Source organism: Dromiciops gliroides, chromosome 3, assembly GCF_019393635.1.
Source record: "Dromiciops gliroides isolate mDroGli1 chromosome 3, mDroGli1.pri, whole genome shotgun sequence".
Lineage (NCBI taxonomy): Eukaryota > Metazoa > Chordata > Mammalia > Microbiotheria > Microbiotheriidae > Dromiciops > Dromiciops gliroides.
In genome coordinates, this window is record NC_057863.1 from 229,380,856 (window position 1) to 229,401,675 (window position 20,820).

The 20,820-nt window shown below is 36.5% G+C and overlaps 1 protein-coding gene across 2 annotated transcripts in view; it reads left to right on the forward strand.

The window, feature by feature from the left end:
* ANOS1 (anosmin 1) overlaps positions 1–20,820 on the forward strand; it is a 251,753-nt gene that overhangs the window by 74,551 nt on the left and 156,382 nt on the right. The gene's annotated exons all lie outside the window — the stretch shown is intronic.

The following is a 20,820-nucleotide window of genomic DNA, read 5'->3' on the forward strand; positions in this document are numbered from 1 at the left end:
AAGCTTCTTAAACAGTTGGTCATGAACCCATGTGAAGTTGATAACTGAATGTAGCGTGGAGGGTCGTGAAAAATTTGGCAACAGTAAAAGGTTGTGTATACCTATTTTATATATATCAGCATCACATAAAAATTTCTTGAGCAAAAAGGGGTTGCAAGTGGAAAAAGTTTAAGAAGCCCTGATTTAGAGCATTTTTATATGACTATAAATTGTTTTGATTTCTCTTATAATTGACTAAAACTTATTTGGTTAAGATTTCACCTACCCAAAGCTATGAAAGGTATATTATCTGCTCCTCTTCTAATTTTTCATGGTGTGATATTGAACAGCAGGTAATGTAATGGACAGAGCTTAAATGTTAGCATGTTTCTCCTGACATTAACTATGTCCATTGCTCCTGGTTTTGCCTTCTGGTCCACATTAAAGGTCTTCAGATACTACTCTCATGTCCCCCATGGACCCCCACTCCCATTCCTCCCTTTTCTCTCATGGTTAAACATACCCATTTTCTTCAACCAATATGATAGGGGTCAGTGTGAATTGTGATGTGGGGGAGAACCCCAGCATAGACCACTCCTTAGTTGGGAGCTATTGAACTATGGGGCTGATTTTCTTTGCATAAGTTATACAAATAAGACAAAAGTGATGAAAATTATGAAACTACTTGTAATTAACTGTAGACTGACTTGTGAACAAGTATTTTAAACCAAATATTGGGTGAGGTTAGAGAATTTTGACTAACCTTCATACATTCAAGTCTTTTTAGTATCCACATCAGAGGATATAGCATCTGTACATCAGTAAATCAACAATTGAATGCTAACTATGTGCAAGAAATTGTGCTAAATACTAAGAATTGGAAAAAAGGAATAGTGGGCTAAATTTTAACTTATTTAAAATACTTATTTCTCTTTTTCTCTTTTTTAGTCACCCAGTTTTCATGTTGTAAAGTTATTTTCCAATATTGTCTCATTGTGAGTGTCACTTCCTATATTATTAGGAGACAGAGCCACTCAGTGGAAACACTAACTCTGGAACGAGGTCTTGGGGAAAACCCGACCTCTGGTATTTACTACCTATGAGTAGAGCTATTTCCTCTTGTTAGGCCTCAGTTTCCTCCTTTGTAAAATGAGGAGGTTGGACTAGATGGCCTTTGAAGGGCCTTCCAGCCCTAGATTTATGATGAGACTTTTTTGATTAGATGGGTTTTTTTTGTTTGTTTTGGTTTTTTTGTGAGGCAATTGGGGTTAAGTGGCTTGCACAACTAGTGCAAGTGTCTGAGGCCAGATTTGAACTCAGTTCCTCCTGACTCCAGGGCCAGTGCTCTATCCGCTGCACCACCTAGCTGCCCCAATTTTTTTTAGATTTTAATGTTCTTTTCCCTTGGTTTTACCTTGTATGGGCATCTAGGTATATGTCATAAAATATAGGTATATTCCTTAGGAGGCAGGAATGATTACTTGGTTTGTCTTTTTATACTCGGTTTCAAGAATAATCCTTTACAATATACCTGCACAAAAACATTTTTATCTGTTTATATGCACACAGCCTATATGATATAGGTTGAAGGTATTCACACATACATATACAAGGTATCCAAAAAGTCTTAGTGCTATTTCAAGCTACTAAAATTTAAAACTTTTTTCTACATATACAAACACATATGTGTGCATGTATATACATCACATGTACACATGCCTACATATATGAAGCAACTAGGTGGTACAGTGGATTGAGCACTGGCTCTGGAGTCAAGAGGACCAGAGTTCAAATCTTACCTCAGGCACTTAATAGCTATGTGACCCTGGGCAAGTCACATCACCTCAATTGCCTTAAACATGCAGGGCCATCTCTAGCCATCCTGATATATATTGCCACTGGACCCAGATGGTTCTGGAGGAGAGAGTGTGGTTGCTGACCTTGCACAGCCCTCTCTCACTTGAATCCAATTCAGTGCAAGTCATGACATCACCATGCCATGGTCTTCTTTGAGAGCAGACAAAACAGCCTACATATATGTATACACATGTGTGCATACACACGTACACACACCCTATATGATATAGGCTGAAGGTATTCACACATACATATACAAGGTATCTGAAAAGTCTTAGTGCTGTATCAAGCCACTAAAACTTAAAACTTTTTTCTCTCTCCATATATATATATATATATATATATATACACACACATACATATGTGTATATGTATACATATATCATTGGTGCAGAGAACTCTGGGTGACAAATCTCCCCATACCAATACAGATGCACAACTGCTTTGCAATTTACACTCTTAGGGAGTTATCCAGAGTACTGAGACATTCGATAATGTCAAATTGAAGGTTAAAAATATAAAAAATTTCCCAAGATGTAAATCCTTTTCCTTTTAAACTATTAAAAAAAAAGAAAACCAATCCTACTGGTATCTGATAGGAAGGTACAGATGTAAAAATAAGAGAGAGAGAGAGAGAGAGAGAGAGAGAGAGAGAGAGAGAGAGAGATTTAATTCCTTGTTACGAATATGGAAAAGTATGGATACTTTTAGTAAGTTAAAAACCTTTCCTAATTGAAAATGCTTCCCTCAGCTTCAGCAGATTTCCCCACCCCCTCACATGAAATATCAAAGTTTTTAAACAGTTGAGTATATTCTGACTAACCCACATTAAAGTATCTAGAATGGTCTCAGTGTCTGAGGGAGGAAGAGAGAGGGGGGAACTACAAAGTACAGGTTTGTACAAAAATTGCTCAGTCAACCACTGTTGAATAAGATTTAACCAGGCCTGCTTCTGGGTGGCTTGAGTGCTTAGGGGAGGTTTGGCTGGACCCAGCAGGAAGGGCTTGGTCTGGTTACGGTAGTTAATTTTTTGTTTAGTTCTGGACCATGCTGACTGATATCTGTAGGTCTCATTATTCACTCACTGGGTGGCAGGTATGGATATAAAACTCCTGCAGTGGTTTATTATTATTATTGTTTTACCATTTTAAATGGGTTATATTTTCCAGCTGTACTGGGTCGAATTCAGTTGCTTTTCTTTTTCTTGCTTTTTTTAAAATAAAAATTATATGAGTATATGAGTAAATAGGGAGAAAAAAATGAAAACATAGGACTATCCATCACTGGGCTTTTCCCACAAATTTCTTTACAAAATGAAGTATTTATTAAATAACATGATAGTCTTTAGAGGTCAATTTTAGTAAATTCTTTTTTAAAATTATGAGTTTTATCCCATGTTCTTTGTTGGCATGGGGGGGTTGGCATTTCTAAGACTGTATAGTGGAGCAGTATTTATATGGAAAAATATTTTAAAAGACCATTTTTCTTCTTGCTTTTCTCCAGATCAGTCCTATTCTGTCATACTGGGCATAATTCTTAGTTATCTTAATATTGTGATATTTTAAAAAGTATTAAGTTGATCTTGAAATAATAAAATCATATTTGATTATCTTTAAGGGTCCTTTTAGCTCTATAATTATGTTTAAAGGTCTTTTTAAAAATCATATTTTAGGACTATGAGCTGTTAGATGTGGATAAACTTTTAGAAACTTGAAATGTATTTTGGACATAATTATACCTTCCAAGATTATTCACCATATTCACATCAATATCCATAGCCTAACTTTTCCATGGGCCTACACATCTTTAGTAATATGATTTCTTTATTCATTTACACACAGATGTACTGTTATGAAAAATAACTAGACATTGCAATAAAAACCCCAAGGTAGCCTCATTCTTTTAGGAAATTTTTGCATTATCAAACCATATAAAAATTAGAGAATACAACTTACTTTAGGCTAAGTCGTAATGGTTAAAGATGGGTGGCTAACAAGACTCTTGTGAAAAACAAATCTTGTCATTAAAGCTTATGGCATTTAATACCAGGGGGCATACATTAATTATTATTATACTTAAAGGACGTTTCTTTCTTTACCTTTTCTGAACTAGTTGATGCTTTGGCATTAATAAGACAGACAAATTTTTATTTTGGTTGACTGACCAATGTTGGACACATTATTACACACACACACACACACACACACACACACACACACACACTCTATTTTCATCATCTTTATTTGGACACTGAGTAGAGACTATAACTTCTGGTATTCCTAGATACTATTTCATAATGCCAACACAGAGAAGGTTATCATTAGTGAAATGGTCACTATTACTATTAATAAGCTAAAGCACTTAGAGGAAATCCTTTTGCAATGCAGCATTTCCATTTTGATAGTTTCTGGCAGCATATGATAATATGCATGTACCATATGTTTTGGCCTGAAAATGAAGTCTCTGGAAATGTGGAATACATTATGTTACAAAGTATGGGAGGGTTCTTTTTCATATTTTTCCCCCAGAAAATTTGTGCTAGTGAAAGAGTGCCAGATTCATAGCTTTTGGATTTACAAATGTTCTATTCCTGTTGAGGATGTACAGTAGCATAAGAAATGGAAGAATTCTGGGCCCTGCATGTGTAATTCAAATTAGAACAGGAGGGAATACCCCATGCATGAGAATAGCAGGATACTATTACCATGCAAGAGACTTGTAAATTTGACTCTTACCACTGAGAGGAAGATGACACTTATGGAAGAAGGGACCATCAGCTCTTGGATATTTCTACCTTCCTCAGTGACTGGGGCATTTTGTTTTGTAAACCTATCCTTCATCCTTTATGCTGCCATCACCTTGAGGGATTTGAACATCCATATCCTTCTGTTATCTTGACACCTGCCTATTATGTGTATTTCAGTCACCCACTGGGATGTAGTCACAGGTTTGAATAAACATAGAAGAAAAAGTCGATGGTTAGATTTTGGAGGCTAAACAACTTTCTAAGTTTCCAACACCATTGCTTCTTCTGTACCTGTTTCTAGACATATGATGGTTCCTGGATCTTTATTCTCCAAGTTGACACCTGTTCTGACTTGACTTTTCTTCTTTTATTCAGGCATATTGATGATGAAAGAGGCAGTGTATTGTAATGGAAACAGTTCAGGCCAATAATGAATAAAAAGCTGGCTTTGGAATAAGAGACCTGGGTTTAAGTTTCACCTCTGGTTGTGTGACTATGAGAAAGTTACTTAACCCATTTCTAGGCAATTCTCTACACTCTAAGCTGCAGAGCAGCTACCATTTTTTCTTTGGTAAGAAGAATTTTCTTTCTAGAGCTTTGTATCAATGAAATCAGAAACAAATTAAAAACAAAAATGAAAACAAAACAACTTTATTCTATCCCTTAATAGTTCTAATACACAATCTGTTTCTGCCATATATTACCTTGGGAAATACCAGTCCTTTCCCTTCTTTACTGAAAAAAGTCATAAATCTGGCCTGTTTGTAAACTTCCCAATTACTATTGAGTGTGCCACAATCTTCCCAGTCACCCAGGCTCGCAACCTATGTGTCATCCTCAGCTTCCCACTCTCTTACCTCTGTCAAATCAGCTGTCAAGTCCTGTCATTTCTACCATCTTTAGTAGAGACCCCGTTTCTCTTCTGATATAGCCACCTCCCTGCTGCAAACCTTCATAATCTCACATCTCTTCTCTTAAAAAGTGCACTAATTGGTTTCCTTCCCATCAGCCTCTCTGCACTCCAATCCATCTTCCTCTTACTTGTCATAATCTTCTTCAAATATTGGTTTCACCATATCAATATCCTAGTCAAACTCTAGTGACTCCCTATTACCTTCAGATTTAAAATGTAAAAGTCTTTGTTCAGCTTTTAAAGTTCTTTATAACTTGGTCCCTTCCTATTTTTTACTCCTCTGTACATTACTCCTCTCCATATACTCTGTGATCCTGTGGCTTTTTTTTCTGTTGAATCTTTCTTCTTTGAACCTTTTCCCTGACTGTCACCTATCTCTGGAATTCTCTTCCTTTTTTACGCCCACCTCTTTTCTTTAAGAATGCCTTCAAAATTTAGCTAAAGTTCCACCTTATGAAAGATTTTCTCAGACCTCCTTCATTTTAGTTCCTTCCCTTTGAGACCCCACCTCCCCCACAATTTATCTTGTTTATCTCTTTTTTTGTACTCAGTTGTTTGCATGTTCTCACCTCTATTCGATTGAAAGCAAGGACTGTCTTTTTCCCTTTTTTGTATCCCTGGCACTTAGTATCTACTACATGCCAGGCATTGTGCTAGGAGTTAGTTTAGTGACTGATTCTGGGGGGTGCATACACAATAAATTAGTGTTCAGCTTCATTAGGTCTTCCCAGCTACTCAAGTCTTTTCACTCAACCTGTAATTTCCTATTCCCTCCTTCCTGTGGCTGTTTTAAATTATCTCCTCTCTACTTGGGTATAGCTTTGTGTGGCTGACAAAAGTGACTCATTTACCTCATACTTCTGCCTCTGTTTTCCATTCCCATGCTTATACCCCCACCATCACCTGCCACTGATCATTTGCAAATATAGTTCCTTCAAACCTGACATCAACTCGTGACATTTCTGCAAGTTAGGGTAATGTAATGTAAAGGGTCCTGTTTTGGGAGTCACAAGATGTGGGCTCAAAAGTCATCTCTGTTGCTTATTAACATGTGACCTTGCCCAAGTCCCTTACCTGTTGTGACTTGGGTTTGCTTATCTGCAAAATTAGGTGTTTGGGTTAGGTGACCTCTAAGGTCCCTTTTTTTTTTTTTGGTTTGTTTTTTGTGAGGCAATTGGGGTTAAGTAACGTGCCCAGGGTCACACAGCTAGTAAGTGTTAAGTGTCTGAGGCCAGATTTGAACTCAAGTCCTTCTGAATCCAGGGCCAGTGCTCTATCCACTGTACCACCTAGCTGCCCCTGTAAGGTCCCTTCTTACTTTTAGATCTAGGGTTTTCCAAAATACTTCGCTTTCTTAATGGAATTGTGGTGTTGTGCATCATGTACTGTACTAGAAATCAAGAAGACCTGGGTTCTAAATCCACTTTAAGGTGCTTGCAAGTTGTATGACTAGTCACTTTCTTTCCCTTTTCTCCGTTTTGGCTTCCTCATCTGTAAGAAATTAAGGAATTGAACTCAATGGTTTCTTAGTCCTTTCTAATTCTAAATCTAGGATTCAGTGATTCTCCATAAAGCCTAATCAGAACCTTTTCATTCTACCCTCACAATATATCTGGTATCCTTTCACCCTTCCTCCAACCTCACCTCCCCAATTCAGGCCCTAGTTTCCTGTTAGCTAGACTTTTTTTTTTTTTTTTTAGTGAGGCAATTGGGGTTAAGTGACTTGCCCAGGGTCACACAGCTAGTAGATGTTAAGTTTCTGAGGCCGGATTTGAACTCAGGTACTCCTGACTCCAGGGCCGGCGCTTATCCACTGTGCCACCTAGCTGCCCCACTGTTAGCTAAACTTTTGCCAGTTTCCTCCATTAAACTTTTTAAAAAAATCTTTTTACTGATAAATGATCATTTCCTCTTCACATCTGATACCTTGTAGGCACTTATTAACTCAATTACATATTGTTGTTATTCAGTCATTTCAGTCATGTCTGACTTCATCCCATTTGGGGTTTTCATGGCCAAGGTACTGAAGTGGTTTGCCATTTCTTTCTCCAAATCATATTACAGATGAGAAAACTGAGGCAATCCAGTTTAAGTGACTTGCTCAGGGTCACACAGCTAATGTTGGAGGCCAGATTCAAACGAGTCTTTTTCACTCCAGGCCCAGTGCTCTATCCACTGCCCCACATAGCTGCCCATATTATATATAATATACTAACAGTTATTTGTACAAATATTTATTACTTTTAAGGGATTATAAGCTCCTTGAAGATAGGATCTTCCCCCCCCACTCTTTGTATCAGCACCCCTAAAACATGCATTGGATATAGTGGCACTTAATTATTTATCATTGTAGAATTGAGGCAATAACTAGAAACAACATATCTAGGATTATACCTGTGTAATAACAAACTTCTAGGTATTCTTTTTACAATGAATATTAGTTCAGGTGATCATATACACCAAGGAAAGACTTAATTTCAACCCTTTATAACAAATTCCCACTAAGGTAACTTCCTAAACCTAGTCTATGAATTTTTTTTTTAACATTTTGATAACTTTCAATATAATCAATTCTTTGTAATCCTGTTTTATTTATAAATCTGGATCAGAGTGACAAGGCATCCATAACACTGAAAAAGGTTAAGAATCCTTTCATTAATTTGTCGTTATTAATATTTTGAGATTTTTCATTTATATGGCTTATTTTATTACACTAAAGAGTTAATGATTTAAACTACTCAGTCTTTAATATTTGAACTTCTAAAGACAAGTCTGTTTTGTTCATTAAGTTAATTTTATCCAACTGTAAGATGTATCTTACTAGAAAAATAAAATATGAACAAAAAACCAGGAGGTTTTTAAAAAAAATCAATTTTAATCAAAACCTCCTTTCCTAAAGTTACTAGTTCTTAGAAGCATAGTAATTGGAAAGATTTTGTAAAATGTAAATTATGATGACTTCAGAGAAAAATTTGTTTCCTTGCATTGGGGTCCTTGCATTTTATTTTCTACTACGTAAAACTGAAAAGGCCTCAAATTGTTTTCAGGTAAAGAAAAATTCAAACCACAAGTTTCTTGCTATAAATTAAGAAAATCAGCCAAGAGGTTTTAATTTGGTTTATAGGGCCATTCTAGGAAGCTTGTGAAGTTTTCTTTGCTCCTCACATTTGGTGGGTGATGACAGGTTATCAAACAATACAGAGCTGTTTAACACCTTGGACAGAGACAATAAAGAAAATGGGGGCCCAGGAGTTTAGTGTGTGTGTGAAAAATCTATCATTGAGGAGACAGGCTTGTAAAGGTGTCAAACTCATTCTGACTTCCGTCAGTCTTTCTGTACCCCCACTGTTTCAGTTTGCAAGTAATTTAACATTTGGTACTTTAATCTCACTTGAAAGTTAAACCTCATTTAGCTTGGAAAGTAAATTAAATGGCCGAGTGGTGATTTTGGAACACTTAGTTAACTATTATTTTGAAACATTGGTTGCCTTTATTGCTATCTGGAAAAAAAACTTTGTCAAAATAATACCAGTATCACCTACGTAATTTCTGATCTATAGAATTGGTTTTACCTTACTATACTGTTTACTTTGCGCATACCACATTAACATTCTGAAAATACTTGGGGGAAAAACCCCACCTCTGTCCTTTTCTGATTGAAAATCTCATTTGTTTGTAATAACGGCAAATGGATTTTGTTAAAAATGGCAAATGGAACTACAACTGCCAAGCTGCACTGAAGTCTATTTTTTTTAAACATGACATCATTTTATATCACTTGTGTTTTATTTTGAGACACAAAAATGGAAACTCCCCCTGCCCGTTCCTGGTAGATAATATTTTTCTTAATGTAGAAAATCGGGTTTTGTTATTTTGTTCCTATTCACAATCAATTTCTTCAACTTATTTCACTTAAGTATACATGGAATATATAATTAAGCCAAAAGGTATTTGGGTGAGGAAATACCCAGCAATGTAGGAAGTGATTGTTGTAGTGGCTGTCTGGGAGCAAGGTCACCTGAACTCACTGATATGACAAACCCAGGAGGGGACCACTGGATTACCTAAGGAAGGGATAACTAGCCCAGGTTGGAAACAGTAGAGTAAAGTTCATTAGACATTCAGGTTGTCAGCCCCTCCTTAGGTAACCTAATCATCTTCTGGTCCTATGCTTACCATATTAGTGAAATAAGGAGACTGCTCCAAGGTTTACCATATTTGTGTCTGATCTTAGTTTGAGTACCCAATTAATATAGCCGACTGAAGCTTAGAACTCTTGAGTTCAAGAGATCCACCAAGTAGCAGGGATTATAGGTAGGTGCTATAGTTATTTTTTAACCTTTCCTGTTGTGCCATTTTAATATTAAATTAAATGATGTATGTACAGTCTTTTAAATACAAAGACACAAGCATATTTTCCACTGGTTCCATTAGAAACTATGGCATGTTAAACTACATCTTTGTGAATTACATTTAGTATTCAGTAATAGATTCATGTCCAGTATTTACTAATTTGCTTAGAATGGTCAACATAAGCCAGAGTAGAAGAATATGATAATCCTATTAACCTTGGTCTTTAGTAAAAATACAAAATGATAACCAGAAAATACAAAGAAATGGAAAAAAAACCACTTGGTATAAGAATAATAACTTCAACATGTAAAGCAAAAAAGCAATAAAAGCAACAGAATTTTTTAAGTCAAGATACATGCATATTATGAACCATTAATGGCTTGCAATTTTGATTTAGATGAAATTTATATTGTGTGATTTTTTAAAAAAAATCATGTCTACAATGTAAGCTTTAATGTTCTGTTTAGAGATTTACTAGATTCCTTTTCATTTGAGAATGTTAAGTTCACAATAATTTTTTAAACAATATAAAATAAAACATAAAATGCTAACTGAATGGGAAAAGTATAGTTTCTTTGGTCAGTTCTGTCTTCTATACATATATAGAATTTTTCTTAGATTGATTACAAAAAAAACACCATTTTAAATTCTGGGCTTTGGAGCAAATGGTGAGGGGTATGTTTAATGGAGATGACATTTTAATACAAGAAGTGAGATACGCTTTAATTGATACCGGTTTCCCCATTTTAGAATCAGGATGTCCTTTGGGGTTTAGGCTGAAGAGTCCTGTTTAATAATTAACAAATTAGTTAAGACTCTTAGTTGGTCAGTTAAGTACTGAGCATGTCTCATTCTTGATACTTCATCTGGCTGACAGGAGATAAGCTTCCATACCCATCCCTCCCAGCTCTTTCAAAGTGCACTGAAGCTTGTTATAAATGAATGACTCATACATAGTGTGGAACAAATGCACCATTGGTTGCCTACAGAGATAATAACACTGACCTCCGGTCATTTTACAAGAGAACTCTCTTGCGTAGGTCGACTTCCCACTGTTTTAAACCAAACCTAAATAGACTATTCATGGGGAACTGGATTGACAGATTAGAGATTTATATGCACAAATATGGGCATTAGCAGCAGGGTTTCTTCATTTTGGGGCACAAGAGACAGTTTAAATGGTGTGACCACTAAGAACATGGCATTTTCCTGGTATAAAAGTAGGTTTGTAAACTCACATCTGCTTGACTGGGTGGGTTAGGCTTTTAATTCTCTCTGATGTCAAGAGACTTATGTGCTGTAAACAGGGTTTAAGGAGATGTTTGCCCACCAGCCCAATTCTAATTATTTCCCTCCTTTTCTTAATCTGTGGTTGTTAAATAACTGTGCATAAAGTCCTTTGCAAATCTTAAAGCATTACATAAATATCCATTATTAATGACTTGCTTGAGAAAGGCACCATGACTTGAAAATAAACAACAACAGGGTGATTCTGTGGTTATACTTCAGGGGGGCTCTTCTGTAGGGCTCACATTTCCCCGTACCAATTTCTTCTCCATGTAAAATTGCAGAATGGTAATCAGTAAAATCACTTAGCTACTAATTTGCTCTAGGGATGATAGAGGAATAGGAGATACTAATTAGAATCAAATCAAAGGTCACTGCTTATCAACCACTGGCTCATTTTTTATCTTACTGTTTGTGTAAAGTAGATAGATGCCTTTGAAAAACTAGCATTGCTTTTATTTTTCTAGTTCTAATACCTTTCTGGGGTGGGATTCCTTCAGTACTTCAAAAGATCTCCAAAAGCATGCTTCATCAACAGTCCGTTGAAGTTACCATGGGACACCAAGTTGATCAGAGTTTAGAAGTCTTCACCTTTTTTTTTCTTCTTTACATTATCAGGATCATTGTGTACATTGCCTCCCCTAGTTTGTTAATTTTGCCCAGTTTCAGTTTTTATACTTCATCCCAAATGTCTCTGAATTCTTCATATTCAGTATTTATTATGGCACAATATCCTATTTCATTGTTCAGCCTTTACTCCTTTCTTTCTAGTTCTTTACTGTCACATGAAGTTATGATATAACTATTTTTGAATATATAGGACATTTCTTTTTGTTGCTGACCTGGCTGTAGATAAACTAGTAGTGGCATCACTACATACACAAAGTGTATGCACAGTTTAGTGATATTTTTAGTATAGTTCACAAAATGTTTTCCAGAACAGTTAAATTTACAGTTCTACCAAAATGTACATTGATACAACTGTGCTTACATGCCCCCTCTAGTGTTTTCTGTTTGTCTTTTGTCATCTTTGCTCGTCTTATGGGTTTTAGGTACAATTTCAAAGTTTGTAATTGAAATTTCTTTTGTTGTTAGTGGTGTAGTCTCAATGGTTTTTAGTGTACCTTCCAGCTCTTAATCTAAGTTTGAAATTATGGAGTGTATTTTCATATAGTTACTGATCATTTGAACATCTTTTCGAAGCAACCTGTTCATGTAATTTGACTGTCTTTTGGGGATTTCCCTCTTTTTTGCTTTGGAATAATCACCAACGCCTCTGTCTCACAAATTTTCTAAATGGCTCTAATCTTATGTATTTATATCACATTTTAGACACTATTTCCAGCTCACACTAATGAAGGATTATTAATTTTGTTGTCAAAACAAAATTTTGCCTTAAATACTCATGAAAACATTCAAATGTTAACATCTTTGCTATTTACTCACTATAATTATCCACTGTCTTTCCTCTCTAGAATTTCATTTGAGGGTGTATGTTTTCATCAGTATATTTTTTTGTCTACTAATATTACTTTTTTCCCCTCAAAGTATTGGTTTGCAGAGTTTCATTTAAGCAAACATAATAGTGAAAATTTATAGAGTGCTTACAATGTACCACACACTGTGCTAAGCATTTTACAAATATAGTATTGTCTTATTTGATCCTCATAATGATGCTAATAGTTAACCCTATTATTAGGTGATATTATTACCCCAGTTTTATACATGAGGAAACCAAGTACACCTGAGGTTAAGTGACTTGCTCAGAGTCACATAGCTAGTAAGCATCTTAGGCCAGATTTGAATTAGGGTCTTCTGTAGAGACTCCAGATCTGGTGCTCTTTCCTTAGTATCATGTAGTTCCCCTGTTGTCATTGTACTCATCATTGTCACTACCACCACCACCCATCAGGAAGATCCAAGTTTAAGAAGTATAAGGAACACAATCAATGATTTCATAATTATGGAGAGCTTCTTTGTAAAGAAGCTCACCCTAACAATATAGATTAATAGCACCTCTACCACTGAGTCTTAAAGAGTTGTGTAGATCACTGAGAATTAAAGTGATTTGATTAGGGTTGCACAGCTGGCACCTAGATGGAGCAGTAGAGCACTGACCCTGGAGTCAGGAGGACTCGAGTTTAAATCCGACTTCAGATACTTGACACTTATTAGCTGTGTGACCCTGGGCAAATCACTTGACCCTACTTGCCTTGGTTTCCTCATCTGTAAAATGAGCTGGAGAAAGAAATGCCAATTATAACTCTAGTATCCAGTAGCCCAAACGGGGGTCTTTGAAGTGTTTGTTGGGCATGACTTATTGACTAAACACCACAGCCAGAATGCATCAGAAGTATAACTTGAACTTTGACAAAATGAACAGAGAACCAGAAAGACCAATCTCCCTGTGTTGAATGATGGTGGATTTTTTTCTTATTGCATATGTAACCAACATGTTTTTATAATCACTTAGGAAATAGAGCTAGGGACATGGCAAAAATAGTTCTCATTCTCCTACATAATACACTTAGAATAATCTAGTTATTAGGAAGCAGATTTTATTTTTTCTGACCTCCAGCATGAAATGGACTGTGTGGTGTCAGTCTGTGGGAAACAAATCTATTTATGAGGAGGGAAAGATGAAAATAGAATAATCTCAGGCTGCCAGTTCAGTCTGGAGAACTATTCTATCTATCGTCTCCTCCCCGGCAAGTCTTGGGCCAAGGATTGAGAACAAGTTTTCAAAATAATTCTCTAGAAATGAGGAGAACTAATGCCAGCAACTCAATAAGATCATTTTTTTGATGATGGTCTGGAAGTTTTTAGAAGTGTCTGTAGGATGCCACTTTTTGCCAATTTGGGACCTGGCTCCAAATGTCATCTAATTCAAGATGCGCAAATATACTGTGAAAGTATATCAAGATACCCCTGTTCCATCCTTCTTTAGGTAGTTCAATAACTAAAATCTCTTTTGAGATTAAGGCTGACCTAACCTGCTATGGAGGGGGGGGGGGTGTTGAAAAGCATTTGAGTGAATTTTCTATGTTTTAATTCTAGAAATGCTAGCTCCTGTATGTTAAATGACTTATCTATGTTGAACTTGAATTTTATTGTGAATTTGACCCCTTTCTGAAATGATAAAACCAGGACCTCTGGGAATTCTTAACTTGGGATTTGTGAACTTTTTTATATAACTATCTTTCAATATATGTGATTTTAAAATCTTACATATTCTATTTTAGTCATCTAAAAACATTATTCTGAGTAGGAGTTAATAGGCTTCACCACACTGTCAAAAGGGTCCATGATACAAAAAAGGCTATGAACCCTTGCTTTAATTAGTCAAAACTCTGAATAGAAAAAGTTGGTCCTCTGATCCTCTGGGAAAGGCCATGTGTTAGTGACTGATTTATGCCTCTCTTCATTCCCAAACTGATCCATGGCATTATGACATGTTTGTTTCTAGACTTTGTTGTTTGTATTGTTGTTATTGTTGTTTGATGCCTGGGTGAGTTTGTTTGTGGTTGGAACAAAAGGGGGTGGTTGGCAGATGGGGTGTGGTTTTCTGTCTGCACTTTAAGCTGCCTGGGCCACATTCCTGAGTATGCATGGCCAATCCTGTTGTAGGTTAGGTTCAAATTTTCTCAGTTACTTAGAGGGCTGGGAATTGGGAATAAAGAAAGACTTTGATATTGCTTACCATAGCTGATAAAACCTGCTATTTTTTTTTTTTGCCAGAATATCATTTCGAAACCAGTTTTGTCCATTTCTAGGTTCCTGAACTTTTGGAAAATGGGGAATATATACTTTTTAATATATCAGTGTTTGATAAACTATTTTATCTGCTTTGAAATCTGCAAAGTTGAGTGAGCTTTATAAATTAATTTGGAAACGTACCATCCACACTAAGTATTCCATAAGCTTGTATCAACATTTTTTTTTTTGGTGAGGCAATTGGGGTTAAGTGACTTGCCCAAGGTTACACATCTAATAAGTGTCAAGGGTCTGAGGTAGGATTTGAACTCAGGTACTCCTGACTCCAGGGCCAGTGCTCTATCCACTGAGCCACCTAGTTGCCTCCATATCAACATTTTAAGGTTCAAATAATTCAAGCATATTTTTCTAGTTTTTCTTAAGTGATTTTTCCTATCACATTAATTTTTCTCTCCTCCAGTTTATTAACTATAGTTTTATATATTTAAGAATTTAAAAATAATGAAAAACTTTCAAAAATGTTATATAATTTGATTCTTACAAAAATTACTACTAGCTAGGTGGTGCAGTGGCTAAAGCACTGAGCTTAGAGACAGGAAGACCCGAGTTCAAATAGGCCCTCACATTTTTACTGCCTTTGTGACCCTGAGCAAGTCACTTAACCAAAGTGTTTGGGATCTGTCCAGCATTACATAATTATTAAATATTGCTAATGACACCAAAACTCAGCCCTTTTGACTCTAGGTCCAGTGCTCTTCTCAATACACCATCTTGTGGAGCAGTGATTTATTTACTTTTTGGGGTGAGGCAATTGGGGTTAAGTGACTTGCCCAGGGTCACACAGCTAGTAAGTGTCAAGTGTCTGAGGCTGGATTTGAACTCGGGTCCTCCTGACTCTAGGGCTGGCGCTTTACCCACTGCACCCACCTAGCTTCTCCTGGAGCAGTGATTTATTAAAAAAAATGGAATAAACTTAATGCATGCTCAAGTTTTATTCTACTTACTCATTTTTGAATCACCAAATTGTAATAAATCCATAACTTTATGCACAGGAGATTCTTCATCATGATAAGTATGATTTAAAAGATTGTAGATGGAGCTGATATACAATTCATAATGCTGTTTAAATGGAAGTTTTTTCCAATAAGTTGGAGTGAATCAAGGCGAATGCCTTCAAATTCAGTGGATATAAAGGCAAGATTACATGTGTGTTGAGAATGAGATACTGCTAGGGTTCATGACAGATTTTCAAGGTGCAATTAAAAAAAAGAATGTATTTTTCAATGGAAATAATTTGTTTGAGAAAGTTTATATCTTTGTGATTATCCTTGTGCCTAAGATATTTCAACTACTGAAAGGAATATTGAAGTATAAAGATGGCCAAGCATTAATAAAATGCTTACTATGTGCCAGATACTGTGTGGAGCACACATGACACAAAGCAAGGCAAAACAAGGCCCTTGCCGTCAAGAAGCTCACATTCTAATGGAGGAGACAACATACAAACCATGTATATACAAAGGGGCATTTGAGCTAAGTCAAAGGAATTCAGGGAAGTCAAGAGATAAGGAGGGAAAACATTCTAGGCATGAGGGATATCCATTGAAAAGCCACAGAGTTGGGAGATGGTGTCTTGTGTGGGAGAAACAAGAAGGCTAGTGTCACTGCATCACAAAGTCCATGTAGATGAAAAAAAGATGGGAAAAATAGGAAGGGGCCAGGTTTTTGAAAGACTTAAAATGGAAAGCAAAAGATTTTATATTTTGATTCTGGAAGTAATGGGGAGCCAATAGAATTTATTGGTCGGTGTGTGTGTGTGAGTGAGATTTGAAGAAAATCACTTTAGCAGCAGGGTAGAGAATGAATTGGGGGAGAGACTTGCCACTAGGTAGACAAACCAGAAGGCAATTCTAATAGTATAAATGTGAAATGAGATTCTGACCCAGCATAGCAGCCATGTGAGTAATTATTTATTTATTTATTTATTTTTAGTGAGGCAATTGGGGTTAAGTGACTTGCCCAGGGTCACACAGCTAGTAAGTGTCAAGTGTCTGAGGCCAGATTTGAACTCAGGTACTCCTGAATCCAGGGTTAGTGCTCTATCCACTGTGCCACCTAGCTGCCCCAGTCATGTAAGTAATGGGAAGGGGGCATATACAAAAGATGTAAGGTAGAAGTGACAAGAGGTGTCAAATGACAAGAACATATCTAACACGTTGAATAAGTGTATGAGGTGTTGAAGATAACACCAGGGATCAAAGTCTGAGTTACTGGGAAGATGATTATAAGCTCAATCAGTAGGAAAGTGGGGAAGTGACAGAGGGGCAAGATGAGTTCTATTTTAAACATATTGAATGTGAGGGATCTATAGGACCATCCAGTTTGAAATGTCCAAGAAGTTGATGATGTGAAGTTGAACCACGGGAGTGAAGTTAGGGATGGATATATAGATCTGGGAATCATATTACCATAGGACGTGAGAAGATGGAGTAGAAAAAAGGGCCCAGAACAAACACAGTTAGTGGTTGACTTGGCTCTAGAGCCAGAAAAGTGAACTAAGTAGTGTTGAGACAGGTAGGAATGGTACCAGGAGAGAGCAATATTATGACGACTTAAAGAGGAGAGAATTTCCTTTCCTTTTTTTTTTTTTTCTTCTTCGGTAGAGCAATGAGACTTAAGTGACTTGCCTAGGGTCACACAGCTAGTAAGTGTCAAGCGTCTGAGTCCAGATTTGGACTCAGGTCCTTCTGAATCCAGGGCTAGTGCTTTATCCACTGTGCCACCTAGCTGCCCCTAAAGAGAGAATTTCCAAGAGCATGATTGACAATGTAAAGTGCTATATAGAGGTCAAGATGGATGAGGGTTGAGATAAGGCAATTAGATTTGGCATTGAAGAGATCATTAATTAAATAATCAGGTCAGAAGCCATATTTCACTGGGTTTAGGAACAAATAAGGAGAGAAGGTGGAGACAAAGATTGCAGATGGCCTTCTCAACGAATTTAGTTGAGAAGGGTAAGAGAGATAATAGGACAACAATTAATAGGGATGGGTAAGATCAAGTGAGATTTAGTAATTTAATACAGTTTATTATCCTAAGTATCAGCATAAATAGCCAGAATGTTAGAGAATGTCAGATACTGTAGAAAATACAGAGAAGATACTTTTGTTGACTCTTTATAAGTTTACATTCTTAAAGAATATAAAAATTAAATGCATAGATGAACTGTTTTAGCTAATGAGGACAGCTACTTAAAGCTTTTTGAAAGCCTGAGTGAGTATTCCCTTGTTTTCTCTCAGATGAATTGAGAGTGTTTCATATTTTAAGTCATAGCATTATGTTAATTATCCAATGGTCAGATTGCCAACTCCATTAACTAAAACATGGCCACAAACTAGGAAGGTGAGGCTCCTAAAGAAAATGAGTGTTACAGAAGTCACGTATACACTTTATTGCACCAACATTTGTCCTTTGTTCTATCAAACTAGAGTCTACGGTCTTAGAATTTTATCTGAAATAAATATTATTGTTTCAACAAACTCATTTATTTTCCCCAAGCAAACTTTAATTCTTACAAAGTTATAACAAATTAGGAGAAGATGAGGTAGGGGCACTTGCCAGAAACTGATACACTGAGAATGGATAGTGATGGGGGAAAATGTTAAAATTGCCACTTCTAAAAGCCAAGTTGATTTGGGAAGTTAAATAGGGCAAAACAATTTCATGTTTGAATTTTTTTTTTTTGCCAGGGCAGTGTGAGGGTTAAGTGACTTGCCCAGGGGCACATAGCTAGCAAGTGTCTAAGGCTGGATTTGAACTCAGGTCCTCCTGAATCCAGGGCTGGTGCTTTATCCACTGCATCACCTAGCTGTCCCATGTGTGAATTTAAGACGTACAAAGCCTTGTGCCTAGGAGACAAAGACAAAAATCAAACAATATCTGTCCTCAAGGATCTTACATTCTCCTGGGGTTAATACAAGTAATACAGGATGATGGAGGCACAGGACCCTAGACTTAGTTGAGGGGGGAGAGAACACTTTGTCTTGGAGGCTGGGGGTGGGGGTGGAAATCAGAAAAGGCTACACAATGGATGAAGCAAAGCAAGCTGAACCCTGGGAGCAAAGTAACAGTATTTAATGACAAAAATGAGGAAGGAATCCAACCAGTAGGACCTGCCTATACAAATGCATGGAGACAGTGGATGGTATGTGGAGTTTAGGGAATAGTCAAGCTTGACTAGACTGTCATGCATATGAAAGCAGGTAATGTGAAATAAAACTGTAAGGGCAAGTTGGAATCACAATGTAGAGGGGTTTAAATATCAGGCTAAGAACTTTTTAATCTACCCTAGAAACAACTAGGGAGCTAGTGAGGATTCTTGAGCAGGAGTGTGTGACTTGACCATACCTATTTATGTAGTGAGAAGATTTTGGCAACTGTGTGAAGGATGGATTGATAGAGAAAGAGACAGCAGACAAGGAAGCCTTTTTTTAATGGTTATTAAAGTTGTTCTGGTATAATATGATGACCATCTGAATTAGGGTAGAAGCTGTGCAACTACAGTTGACCCTTCCACATTACAACTGTTCCCTTTGCAGTTTCCACGTATTGTGGGTCAGCATAAGAAATTAAATGGGAATGTTGGGGGGAGTTTTGTGGAAGCTGCCTACAACATGTGAAAGGCCAGCAGACAACAGAAAAAAATAAAAAAACCCAGAAATGCATAAAATGCATGTATAATATTGTATGATAGCATATTTTATCTTTTAATACTGTAAACACCCTATAAAGAAAGAAAAAAAATCAGATCTTCTCTGGTACAAAAAGAGGCCACAAAATTTTACATGAATTTCCTAGATTGCAGGTGGTGCTGTGCTCCTAAACCCCACAACGTGGAAGGGATAACTGTAGAGACAAGGTGAAGAAGGAGTTATGGTGGGGTGCTAAAATTCACAGGAGTTGACAACTGATTGAATGTAGAAGATGACTAAAAATGGTTTGAGAATTTTGAACTTAAATGACTGAAAGATACTGAGACCATCACAAGACATCAGTTTAGTAAGAGGCTAGGAAGATTCTAGAAAGTTTAGTTTTAGTCAGTTATTTAATATTAAAAGTAAATTTTTAATTCTAAGATTATCATCACCCCACCCTTTTCACCTTTTAGCATACTCTTGGGTTTGTTGCCCTGTAAGAGAGGGGGTGTGTGCTGGAGCATACATACACACATAAATTAGTTGTGTCTGTACTCAGATGATTTAATTTATTGGAAGTAAAGTGTAATTAAAGTAAAATTATGGCCAACGTTTAAAAAATAAATTCCAAATTAAATATGAATGGATTTGTACCATCTATTTTAGGTGTGAAACTATACCATTATCTATTGATCAGAAAATTGAAAGCAGGTATGACACTTTTTGAATCATATTGTTCAGTTTTTTGTAATTTTTAAGTTCATATTGAAGTTCTAATGTGGAAGAGGGAAACGGTTAAAGTAGATGGCATATCAATCGTCAGCCTGCAAAGGTCATTATGAAAAGGATGGCAGGTCTGCTTCTCTTTGAACACTGAGGAGGTAAGGAATCCTAGCACTAAATGAAAGGTTAGAGACAAATACCACTCATTGTATCCACATAATTAAGAAGCAGAACTTGGGGCAGCCTATTACTATTCCAGATTTTAAAGAATAAAAAAAGTGAAAAAACACTCTGAAAGTTATTTCTTCCCCCCATCCCAACTTCTGATTGTGTGGATCCCAAGTGTCAGTATTGTTTTCTAATAGTTTAAGGGAAAAAACCCAACAACAATGATAAACCTTTACTACTTTCTTCCTACATATCCTTATACAGGTATATTTATACAGGGTGTCCTAAAAAGTCTTAGTGGGGTTTTACGCTATGCTTTAATAAAAGTTATGCTTTATTAGCTTAAAACAGCACTAAGATGTTTAGGACACTCTTTATAACTCCAT